Below are 12,987 nucleotides of genomic sequence, written 5' to 3' on the forward strand. Positions count from 1 at the left end.
AGAGAAGTTCCTTTAGCATTTGTTGCAAAGCTGGTCTGGTGGTGCTGAATTCTCTTAGCTTTTGCTTATCTGTAAAGCTTTTGATTTCTCTGTAGAATCCAAGTGAGAGCCTTGCTGGGTAGAGTATTTTTGGTTGTAGGTTCTTCCCTTTCATCACTTTAAATATATTGTGCCCCTCCCTTCTGGCCTGCAGAATTTCTGTTGAGAAATCAGCTGGTTAACCTTATGGGAGTTCCCCTTTATGTTATTTGTTGCTTTTCCTTGTTGCTTTTAATATTTTTTCTTTCTCTTTAATTTTTGTCCGTTTGACTACTATGTGTCTTGGTGTGTTCCTCCTTGGGTTTATCCTGCCTGGGACTCTGTTCTTCCTGGAATTTGGTAACTGTTTCCTTTCCCATGGGAAGTTTTCAGCTATCTCTTCAAGTATTTTCTCAGGTCCTTTCTGTCTTCTCCTTCTGAGACCCCTACAATCCGAATGTTGGTACATTTAAAATGTCCCAGAGGTCTCTTAGACTGTCTTTGTTTCTTTTCATTTTTTTTTTCTTTATTCTCTTCCGCAGCAGTGATTTTCACCATTCTGTCTTCCAGCTTACTTATTTGTTCTTCTGCCTCAGTTACTCTGCTATTGATTCCTTCTAGTGTATGTTTCATTTCAGTTATTATACTGTTCATCTCAGTGTTTGTTCTTTAGTTCTTCTAGGTCTTTGTTAAACATTTCTTGTGTCTTCTCAATCTGTGCCTCCACTCTTTTTCCAAGATCTTGGATCATCTTCACTGTCATTACTCTGAATTCTTTTTCAGGTAGATTGCCTATGACCACTTCACTTGGTTGTTCTTCTGGGGTTTTATCTTGTTCCTTCATGTGGGACATATTCCTCTGGCATCTCATTTTGTCTGACTTTCTGTGATTGCAGTTTCCATCCTGCAGGCTGCAGGATTGTAGTTCTTCTTGCTTCTGCTTTCTTCCCTCTGGTGGATGAGGCTGTCTCAGAGGTTAGTGCAGGCTTCAGGAGGGACTGGTTCCTGCCCACTGGTGGGTGGAGCTGGGTCTTGTCCCTCTGGTGGGCAGAGCTGTGTTCAGAAGACTTTAAGCAGCCTCTCTGCTGATGGGTGGGGCTGTGTTCCCACCCTGTTTGTAGTTTGGCTTGAGGTATCCCAGCACTGGAGCCTACAGGCTGTTTGGTGGGGCCAGGTCTTGGGGAGGAAATGGTGGCCTCCAGGAGGGCTCACACCATTGAGTAATCATCAGAAGTACTGTTGCCAGTGTCTTTGTTCCTTCAGTGAGCCAGAGACTCCCCCTGCCTCTGCAGGAGGCCCTCCACTCCTAGCAGGTAAGTCTGGCCCCAGTCTTTAATGAGGTCAGTGCTTTTTTTCCTGGATCCTGGTGCACACTAGACCTTGTGTGCAACCTCCAAGAGTGGAATTTCTCTTTCCCGCAGTCCTGTGGAATTCCTGTGATCAAACCCTGCTGGCCTTCAAAGCCAGATTCTCTGGGGTCTCCTCCTACCATTGCCAGATACCCCAGTCTGGGAAGCCTGATGTGGGAGAATTTCTGTGGTATAATCCAGTTTGTGGGTCACCCACTCAGTGGGTATGGGATTTGATTTTATTGTGATTGTGCCCCTCTTACTGTCTTGTTGTGGCTTCTTCTTTGGATGTAGGGTCCCTTTTTTGGTTGGGTCCAGTGTTGCTTTTTTTTTTTTTTTTTGTCAATGGTTGTTCAGCAGTTAGTTGTGATTTTGGTGTTTTTGTAACTGGGGTGAGCTCATGTGCTTCTACTCTGCCATCTTGCCCTATTTCTAAATTTTAGATTAAATATTCAAAAAAATTTTTTTAACCCTTGAGGCTTTAGAAACTCCAGAATTATCTTGGCTTTTGTGAATGTCTTGGCAGTTTTTACAACCCCAAAGAGGTTCCTTAAACTCCTACCAGTATCAGAAACCAAAAAAGAAATTTCAGTTTGTGTGGTTTGGATTTTAAAGCTCTCTTTGCTGTCACAGGAGCTTGGAGCAGTTCTGGCCCTGCCCAGGCAAATATTCTCAGGGAAAGCCTCCCCTAAGGGATGATTTATGCTGGGGATGGCATCTTGGCAGAGAAGGAGCAAGCTTTGAGAGTACTGTTGTGCTGCCAGTTCTTTGAAAAAATAATCCTCCTCTTTTGGGAATGTGACTATCAGACCACATTCAGAAATAAGATCATCACCTGGAAAGATAAGCAATTTTATGAATGACAATCTGAAAAAATCAAACCTTTCCCCTTGATGATCAAGACAGGCCAGACACATAACCTGAGTCATGATCAGTTGCTGCACTCGGATAGAGCATTTTCTCCCAAGTAACAAGCTGAATGAGCTTTGTGGGCCTCTGGGAGACAATTGTTGTCCTCCCTGTACAGATGGGGAAATTGAAGTCAGGAAGCAGCAGCTTAGTCTAGCCACAGAGGGAGTAGGTTCTGGCAAGGACCCCATAGGACTCACAGGAGCTAGATTCCCAGCCCTCTTAGACATGGCATTTGCACTGGGAAGCCCCTAAAGCAGATTTCAGAATGCTGCTTGACAGAGACTCTTGAACTGTAGAGCAGGGCTTGGCAAATAATGGCCCAGGGACCAAATCCAGCCTGCTGCCTTTTTTTATAAGGCCAAGAGCTAAGAATCATTTTTACATTTTTAAATGGTTGGGAAAAAAATTAAAAGAAGAGTAATATTTTGTAACACATGAAAAATATAAGAAACCACATTTCAGTCCATAAATAAAATTCTATTGAAATACAGCCACACATTCATTTATTTATTGTCTTTTGTCTATGGCTACTTCTGAATTATGACAACAGAGTGGAGTAGTTTTAACAGAGCCTATGGCTGGCAAAGCCTAAAATATTTACTACCTGTCCCTTCACAGAAAAAAAAAACTTTCCCAACTTCTACTCTAGAGGTCCTGTTAGTATAATAATTAAAATCAACTTTATTGGAGTGTAATATAGAAAATGCACTCATTTTAAATCTACAGTTTGATGAATTTGGAAAAAGAATGCAGGCATATAACAACTGCCACAATCAAGATAGAACATTTCCATTATCCCCCAAATTTCCCTGTGCTCCACTCCTAAGTAGTCAGCCTCTCTCCTATTCTTGAACTCAGGCAACCATGTGTCCAACCTCTGTCAGTAGTAGCAGCTTTTAAATGTTTGTTTCCTGAGCATTCCAGATCACTAAGACTGTGTTAAAGGAGGGTGGTGGGGGAGGGTGTGTGAAAACAAGAAGTTGATTTTCTTCTCTCATTTGGTAACTCCTTAATTCACTCCAAGCACCCACTCCAAACAGCCACTTAACTGTTAATAGTATTAGTAGCTAACAGGCACTGTGCAGAGAGCTCTCCATCTGTTATCTCATTTAATAATTTAACCTTATAAGGGAGGTCTTATCTATCTCCCATTTTATTGAGAGGAGACAGAGACACCCAGGTTGACTTGTTGAAGGGCACACAGCTGATAAGATGTAACCTACGATTTGAACTCTGATATGTCTGAATCCAGAGCTTGAGCTCAGCCACCATCCCACACACTTATTCATTCTCCTCTACAAGCCTGCTTGGGAGTGTAATATCAACATTTATAGAAGAAGGAAGCTCAGAGAGATTAAGTCACTGGTTCAAGTCACCCAGCTACTAACTGCCAGAGTCAGATGTGAACTCCTAACTGTAAGCAGAAGGCACAGAAACAGAGCAAGTGAAAAAACATCATTTTGAAAAATAAAAATCACCTTGTCCTACAAAGAGGGGAACTAAGGGCCTGGGTGAGTGAGCTGTAGATAATGCAGGGGTGAGAATGGCACTAGGTGAAAAGCAGTCTTAAGTCAGACATACTTTTGCTTTCTGAACTAATGGATATTCCAAGACTATTTAATTTAATATAAACAACTAATGAGGTGAAGTGCTTTGAAAAACACTGAGGGATGCATCCATGCTGACCAGCATCAGTAATCAAAATCTCTTTTCCCATCCCTTCACAAACAGCATTCATCTGTTCAGATTGAGAAAGTCTCAGAGTAGGGCCACATGGAGTGTTGTCTTTCCATCCTTCTCCTCACACCTACTATTACAAAGGATGGTGCAGTTTACTGGCCCTTATTTTGAATGATTGCTCTGCATTTCTTCAGAGCCTTTTTACCAAGTGCTTGGCATCTAATAGGCACCCCAAAATATTGTTTGTTGTTACAGTTTTCTAGGAGCACTCCATCAGCCTCTCTGCAGGCTCTTCTTACAACCCTAGGATAGGAGGTTGTGTCCGCTGGGATCCTTAGTTGTAAATAAAAGAACCCCTTCAAAATTAGTATAAGCAGAAAAGAAATTCATTAAAGCAGGTACTCACTGAATCTTTGGGTGGGCCCAATAATCGGAATTGCAGGCTATACTTATAAGACTGCTATGGAATTGTTCTAGGAAAGACCCGTGCTCCTGCAACTACTTGGCAGAGACAGCCAGATCCCATCACTGATGTGGACTAGTCACTAGACACCACTGGTGTCCAGAAAGCTGAACAATTCTGCCACCAGTATCACCAGAAAATATATTCCACATAAGACCTACTTTCTCGTTGTTCACTTCAGAACTGAAATCTCAGACATCTGAGATTGCCAGATTGTGTCACATGCCTGTGTCCTATCAAAAGTAAAGTTCAGGATTCTACCTGGGTGGGATTGAACCCAAAAGGTGAGAAATACTCCAAACATAGTGGGTTGGCTGAATAATGGCCCGCCTCAAAGGTGTCTACATCCTAATCTTGGGAACCTGTGAATATGTTACCTTACATAGTAAAAGGGACTTTACAGATGTGATAAGTTACAGATCTTGAGATGGGAAGGTTATCCTGAATTATCCAGGTGGGCCTAATGTAATCATAAGGGTCCTTAAAAGAAGGAGACAGGAAGATCAGAATGAGAAAAAAGAGATGTGATGACAGAAGCAGAGGTTGGAATGATGCACTTTGAAGATGGAGGAAGGGGACTATGAGCTAATCAATGTGAAAGGTCTCTAAGTAGCTGGAAAAAGCAAGGAAACGGATTTACCCCTGGAGCCCGAAGAAGGGATATCAGTCTGCTGACACCTTGATTTTAGCCCCCTGAAACTCATTTCAGACTTCTGAGCTCCAGAACTACCAAGATAATGTTTGTGTTTAAAGCCACCAAGGTTGTAGTCATTCGTTATAGCAGCAATGGGAAACCAATACCCATAGGAAAAGCACCCAAAATGTGATGGGAAACCAGAAAGCATGAAAAATGTCCAGCAGAGCAGCACTGAAGGAAATCTTGAGAAATTGTTTCCACATCCAATTTATAGGGTTACATCTCTTCATCCTTTGAGAGCATTCTTATAGAGTCCTGAAGCTAGGTTGGGTGAACAAGCTGAGTAAATTGTGTGTTCACCTACTTTATTCACATTCCATGATTTATTCAACAAATATTCTGCTCATTAATTAAATATTTGCTGGAGTTAAGGGCCAAGCACTATGAAAGATACGATTACAAAGAAAAATAAGAGAATAAGACTTAAAGTTAACAGCCAAGAAGTTCATAGACACTGTGTTTAGATTTCACTGATTTTCAGTTGTCTCTATATATCAAATCCCACCAAAAATCCACATTTAGGTGATTTGGAAGAATGGGAGTTAGGATATCCAGATGATTGCAGGAGGAGGCCCAATAATTCCCCAATAAAAGCATTATAAATTGAACCCCTATTATAGCAGCAGCCAATACTTACTGAGTGTTCTTTGTGTTAAAGGTAATGCTAAGTATTTTGTATGCTTTATTTTTATATAATTATATCAACTACATGAGGTATGGACAATTATTATCCCCATTTTACAGATGAAGAAACTGTAGGAAATACGACCAAATTCACTTTGCTAGGTAACAGAGCTGGAATTTGAACTGTAGATCAAATTTGAACATCTGACTCCTGAGTACATATGTTTTGCCACCCTGTCTACTTGTGTACTAAGCACTGGGTTAGAGACTAAAGATTCACATGTGTAAGAGAAAAAAAATCTCCAGATAAGTGAACCTCAAAATTTTGTAGGTAAAATAAGCTATGAAATGCAGACAAAGAATTACATAGCTTTCCAAGGTAACTGATTTACATATTTTCATTTGAATATATAATTTCTGATCCATTTGGTTAAAGATGATATTGCATCTGAGGTAAGAGCAACCCCTATGTTGCTTTCACTAATTTAGGTACAAAATATATTCTAGATATTTTCAATTTTAAAATCATATTCTATAAGGAATATACATGAATCATTCTTTCCCCTTTCTCCTCCTTCTTTCTACCCTTAGCTGTAAGCTAAGGTCAATGCCTTGGTCAATGGTATTGTTTAGGTTAATGTCCCTTGAATCCTTTTGCCAGAAAGTGTAAAGGTTGGGGATGCAGCCCTCCAGCATGCTGTTCTAAGCCAGGTGCCTCCCTTCTGCAATGGCTTATCAAACACCCATACAGGAAATGTTGAGGCTGAGTTGGACTGGGAGCAAGGATACACATCTGTAAACTGAAGAAAAATACACAACCTAAAATTTGTGAGTTATGTTTTATTTGGGGACCTTACTGAGGACAATAGCCTGGGAGACGGCCTCTCAGATGTGTCTGAGGAACTGTTCTGAAGAGGTAAGGGAGGAACCAGGATATATAGGAGTTTTGGCTGAAAAAACAAAAACAAAAAAAAACATGAACACGTAGTTGAACATCAAAAGATTACTGCTAATCACAAAAAGCAAACATCTCAAGTTAGTGAGTTTAGTGCTTCTCTATGTATAGGAAGATGCAAGAGTCTGGGCTCATTGAAATTATTCCTTTGATATGCATCTTCACTATCAAGGGCCAGTATCCTGCTTTTCTCCATCCTGAATTCCTCTCAGGGTACACTGCCCAGGGCTGCTGCAGTGGTTGATGGCTTGATGGCGGGCAACATTTGTTGTTTACTGGAATGGCAGGCAATATTTTTTTTGCCCACAGATATCACTTATTTCTCCCAGGTTGAGTAGAGTGTGTAAAATCTCTTGACCACTGAGCCAAGGGTACGTCTTACCCAAATGGCACCAGAGTATTCCGCTCCTTGGGTTCTGGGAGCTGAAGTTTGCTAGGTTACCACTTAGCAATCCTGTTGACAGATGGTGTGCCTTGCTCATCAAATTGGAATCCTCCCTACTTTGAGGCATGTTGGCAGACAGACTTGGTGGTGTTTTCTAATGCTGAATGGTCTGCAGTTCAATAGCATGAAGATAAATATTCTACTTCATTGTGTATCCACTAACTTAAGCCTTTCTGAGACTATTCCCTTCACTTTGACAGGGCACATTTAGAAAAGTGAAATGAAGTGCTTTCAGGCACTCAGCTCCTCCATCACTTCCTCTTGTACTATATCAGCTTGGCCCTTTTCTGAGACTTGTCTTCACATAGTGTTTTATATCAGTTACATACAGTATCTTGAACCAAAAAGAAAACTTTGTAGTTCAGAGTTCAGAGCTTAACTTTGTTTTTGAGACAGTATTGTGCAAGACCTATTTCTTCAGAGAGATTGTTAGAGGAAAAGACAACAGCTTGGCAAAGAAGGGGCCCTGATATAAACCAGTGTGGCTTCAACACAGAATAAGTGAGGTTAGAGAACAACAATGTTAATAAGCTGTGTATTTATCCTAAGATCAATGGGAAACCATGAGAGGGCCTTAAGCTGGGTGAGGGATGTGGTTCACATGATCACATTTGAGTTTTAAGAAGATTCCTCTAGCTACAGAGAGGAGAATTGACTGGGAATGAAGTGAGGTGAGGGAGACAGGTAACCTGAGAGGGGCAGTGAGGAGACTCTGGTGGCAGTCTGAGTTAGAGACAGAGGTAATCTGATGAAGGTGGCGGTGGATATGGAGAGCAATGGAGAGAATCAGGAGTTGTTTAGGACACGGATCAATGGAGCTTAATGAATTGCATGTGATGGGGGAGAGGGAGAACGGTGGGTTAGAATGAGACCCAGGTTTCTGGCTCATGAACTGGGTGGATGGTAGATTCATGGATCAAGGTCACAGTGGAAGAGGGGCACCATCATGCATAGCATGCCTCTGCATTGAGTCACAGAGAACTGAAAGACAACTTGAAGGGGAGAGAGAGCTGCAGAGTTTGGGGAGAGGGAGAAAAGGAAATAATAATGAAAGAAAGAAAAGACAGTGTCCTCTACCAGAGAGTATACCAGGGCATAAGAACACACAAACTTACTATGACTACAGTTTTTAACTTGTATTGGCAACACCACTATTACTAGCTGCTACTGATTTCTTAGTATATGTCTAAACCTTAAATAGCTTTCAATTTTTACAAAAACATGTTGAATAGATATCATTCATCACCCCTATATGGCCGAACAGACTGAGGCTCGGAAATGTTAAATAATTTAGCTGGAGTTAGAAAGCTAGCAAATAACCAAGCTATGATTTGAATTCAAGTCTGTATGGTTCTGAAGAATACAATCTTTTGTATTCTTCAGAACCAAAGGTTTTCATAACCTTTTAGGGAAAACTGATACCCCAAGGGACAAATAAACAAGTTCAGGCTTAGAATGATGTTAAGAATAAAGTACTGAGATAACAAAGAGTCTGATAGGAGATCATTTTAGGAATATTTCTTGGAGATGTTGAGGTCTGCTGGTTTGTAATATATAGGCCAAATCTCTGAGTGCAAGTACATTAGTTTGAAGCAGGGAGCAAATAAATGAGATTAATAACATGTAGGGTGAAGGGGGCATTGGAGAAGGATGTTTTTGAAACATCATTCTGCTTTATACCCTTTGATTATGCTACTTTGCCAGTGTGATTAAGCTCAAATACTTAGCTTGATCCACATGACTCTCATGACACGCTACGATGCTTTATAGACCCGCTTTCTGCCTCCCCTCTGTGCACCCTGTGTTTCAACCTTAAATGATTTACCCTTCCTCCTTTTCTCCCTTCTTCCCTCCTTTCCTTTCTTTCCTCTTTCCTTCTTTCTATGTTTCCTTCCTTCACTCTTTCCCTTATTCATTCTTTTTTTTTTTTCACTTATTCAGTAATCATACATTGAGCACCTGTTGTGTACAGTGCCAGGAACTATACTGGGTCTTGGGGATATCCTCAAGAAGATCATGGGCATCTATAAAACACGGAGTTCATAATCATGGTATTGTACGTTGAAATACACTATTACAAACATTGGGTCATATGAAAATAGGTCAGATGAGGGTGTGGCCTTCTCTAAAGGAGGTGAACTTTGACGTAGGAACACGTAGAAATTTGTCAAATATGTAGAAGAGTTGAGCTTTTCTGGCAGAGAAAATAACATGTGCCTTTTTTAAAAAGCAGAAAGGACTTGGAGAATGGAAAACAGCATTCTACAAATGTAGATTTGAGCAGTTTTTGAGATGTGACAGTTATTTTTTTTTCCCCACTTGTTACCACCCTTTGCATTTCTGTTTCAAAATCCTGAGGCGGCTTCTTTTTTCTGCTTCCTTTCACCTCTTTGCTGGCTCTCTGGATTAAACTCTTCATTGCAGCTCTCTGACAGTTTCTCATCTGCTTTGCTAACCAGTTTAAAAAATAAACATTTTAAAAGCCTCTGTGGGTCTCCTGCTATGTTATGCCTCTCGTGCTGTGTGAATTGGTGCTCCCTGCCCAGAGGACGTGTGCCCCACCACTGAGGCTCTGGGGGCTGTGAACTTGCCATCAAGGTTTGCACCATGGGCTGTACCGACTGATAGCTTGGCTTTGACTCCCCAGAGTCAGTCACCTGCCATGTGCCTGCCTTCACCAAAGGGCACAGCACCAGACTGCTTGCTCACCAACAGAGTGAGGTCTGGATAGGGCAGTGAGGCAGCCCAATTCAACACTGATCATGTCCAGTCTAACTCCCAGCTTTTCCTTACCTTCAGTACCACATGATCCTTACCTACATGCTCAGCCTGCCTGGGGTTCTCTGGGCTGCTCCTGAGTGGAGGTAGGGCTGATTTAATCTGCCTTACTGCATATATTGGGCTGTGTTCTAAGGCAGCCTTGTTTCACTCTGGCCTTTGCCTCAGCTGAGCCATGAGATTTCACCTGCGTCTGGACTGAATCCTCAGTCTGTGGCTTGGTTCTGATGAGGGGCTTCTCTTTTAGCCAAGCAAAGGCTTGTGTGCCTGCCTGAGGCACAGAAAGCCAAACCCTGACAGGAGGTTTTTGCAGCAAAGTAAGGGTTTATTGCAGAGGGCTAAGCAAGGGAGTGGGAGACAAATCTCAGATCTACTCTCTCTTGGTTATTGAGTTGGGGGTGTTTTTAAAGGGGAAGAACAAAGAAGCTGGGATTAATCATCTTGTGACATTTCTGTAACATTTCTTAATCTTAGTTTCAGGTAGTCAGGATGTCTCTGGTTTTTGACTCTCTGACCATGGTCAGGGGCCTGTTAGCTTATTTTGCCCTGGTGAAATAACCTCAGTTTGTGCATGAATGATAATATTTACAACAGCAATTTTAGTACGTTAACAGTGTTATTGACGACAGCAATCTCAGTCATCTGACTCTGGTTGATTAGTGTTCAGTTAGCACAGAATTGAGGTCAGAGGAGACAAGCAAGCATATAAAGTTTTGGGTAGAGAGATTAATCATAAACTAGGTAAGGGAACTTGGTTTTAATGGGGCTAGATTTCACTCTCCCTGTACCTAGTGCCTTCATTTCTGTAGGCATTACACAGGGACCTTAATCTCTAGGTTTAAGGCCCAGTGTCCTCCCTAAATTTGGTTCCGCTACCCATGGGCTAACCTCACTAAAACCCACTGGACTCAGGTTGCCAGAGACCCAAGAAAAGATGCTAAATTCTGAATATCCACCATGCCTTCATTTCCCATTGCTGTACCCCATATACAAGTCAGGACCCCATTTATCAGGACTTTTTCTTCATTCTAATTATTATGTATAATATAGCAGCTAACACATGACGTGCACCTACCCTGCCCATTACTGGGCTAGACACTTGAGAAGAATTAGCTTACATGTCTTCACAATAGCTGCATGAGAAAGGCACTTCATGGCACTAGGATTCCAGCTCAGGCAGCCTTGCTCCAAAGCCCATTTTCTTTCTTTTTTTTTTTTTTTTGTGGTACGCGGGCCTCTTACTGTTTTGGCCTCTCCCGTTGCGGAGCACAGGCTCTGGACGAGCAGGCTCAGAGGCCATGGCTCACAGTCCCAGCCGCTACGCGGCATGTGGGATCCTCCCGGACCGGGGCACAAACCCGTGTCCCCTGCATCGGCAGGCAGACTCTCAACCACTGCGTCACCTGGGAAGTCCCACAGCCCATTTTATTAAATGGAATGTGCTTTATTGTCTGCCTCAACCATAGTATATCTTTTTGTTGTCAGGCTCAGTGCTTTTCCAGCCATACCAATTTTCTGATAGCATCTTCCTCTGAGTCTGTCTTTCCAATGCATCCATAGGTCTTGTGGGCAAATCTTGTTCCAGCCTGATTCCTTCCTCCATAATTGGACAATGACCACTTAAGTAATTGGATGATGTGCCATTAAGGACACGGAAAGGACCACTAGTGTCAAATTGTATACCAAGCATCCAATGAATTCTTATTGTGTATTGTTAGTGTGCTCAACTGTTTTCAGTACTATAAAGGGATCCCATGGAATAAAGGGTTCCAGTGGTTAAGCTCATGGACTCTAGAACCAGACTGCCCAGACATGAATACTTATTTCACCACATAGTATCCATGTGACCTTGAGCAAGTGACTTGTCTCTATGCCTCAGTATTCTCACCTGCAAAATGGGGAAATAATAATACCTACCTCATAAGGTTCTTGTGAAGATTAAATGAGTTGATTTGTGTAAAGCATTTTATACACACTAAGTGTTAAATAAGTATTTGCTATAATGATGTTGATGACAATGATTAAGGAGAATATGGCAGTATGGTTCCTGTTTCAAGAAGCTTTTAGTTTAATAAGGCAGACTAAAAGTCACATAAAATAAAATGAGACCATATTTAATTAAATATTAGTTTGGGTGATGAATATGAGAAGTTTAATAATGTTCCTAATAGTTGGGGGGTGGGGGGAATTGGGAAAGGCAACATGGATGAGAGACTTGACCATGGCATTGGGGATTAGTTGGTTGGAGAAAGGCAGAGAGGAAAATGGTGTTTTAGTCTTCTTGACACGAGGGCTGCTTCCTTCAATGGAGCACTGATGATCCTTGTTACAGTGTTTGTTATTACCTGTTAGCCAAATTTCCATCCAAATAAACAAGAGCCCAAGATTCTGAGTCTAATCTGAAATCTTGGGGACTTGCTTTAATCATGGGTATAGAGTGTGATTCTTCCTTGGGTAGAAGAGCATAGATTGAAAGGTGATTCAAGAGGTAGTGTCCAGGGTTAAAGATGGCCTGGAAGCTGGATAATCAAATTAAGCTTCCACTCAGCAGTTGAGTTGGAAGGCAAGCTAAAGGCATGACCCAAAGTACTGTAAACTGACGACTTGGTATGAAGGATAGAAAACAGAGCATAGAGATGGGAAGCAGCAAGCTGCAATGGGCTTCAATTGGTAAATTAAGGGAAATAGATTCTAATTAAGGCATAGATGAATTAACTCAAATTAGAGCATCAGATCCCGTATCAGTGGAGTCCTAGGGGAATGGGCCATAAAGCAAATTGTTCCTAATGATAGAGATGAGATAAATGATAGAGAACAATGTCTAGAGATTCTGATGTGGGAACCAGCCCCAGGACAGATGTCACAGTAGGTGACTCAGGAAGGCCATTGTCAGATTCAGATTGGGGGACACTCAGTGATCTTGGATTGTAGGGGAAGAAATTTTATGAGATTGAATACTGTGTTTAAGGTACTGTATTTTTTGAAACAGTGGTAGAGACAGAGCTAACTTAGCCATGCAGCTTTTCACTGAGAAGCTTATAGTCTAAAAGATAAGATAAATCTTAT

At 41.6% G+C, this 12,987-nt stretch overlaps 1 protein-coding gene across 1 annotated transcript in view; it reads left to right on the forward strand.

Moving 5' to 3' along the window:
- Positions 1–12,987, forward strand: part of CA10 (carbonic anhydrase 10) — a gene marked incomplete at both ends in the record, with an annotated part of 622,237 nt that overhangs the window by 24,813 nt on the left and 584,437 nt on the right. The gene's annotated exons all lie outside the window — the stretch shown is intronic.

The sequence above is a fragment of the Grampus griseus genome, assembly GCF_964374135.1.
Source record: "Grampus griseus genome assembly, chromosome: 20".
Taxonomy (NCBI): Eukaryota; Metazoa; Chordata; class Mammalia; order Artiodactyla; family Delphinidae; genus Grampus; species Grampus griseus.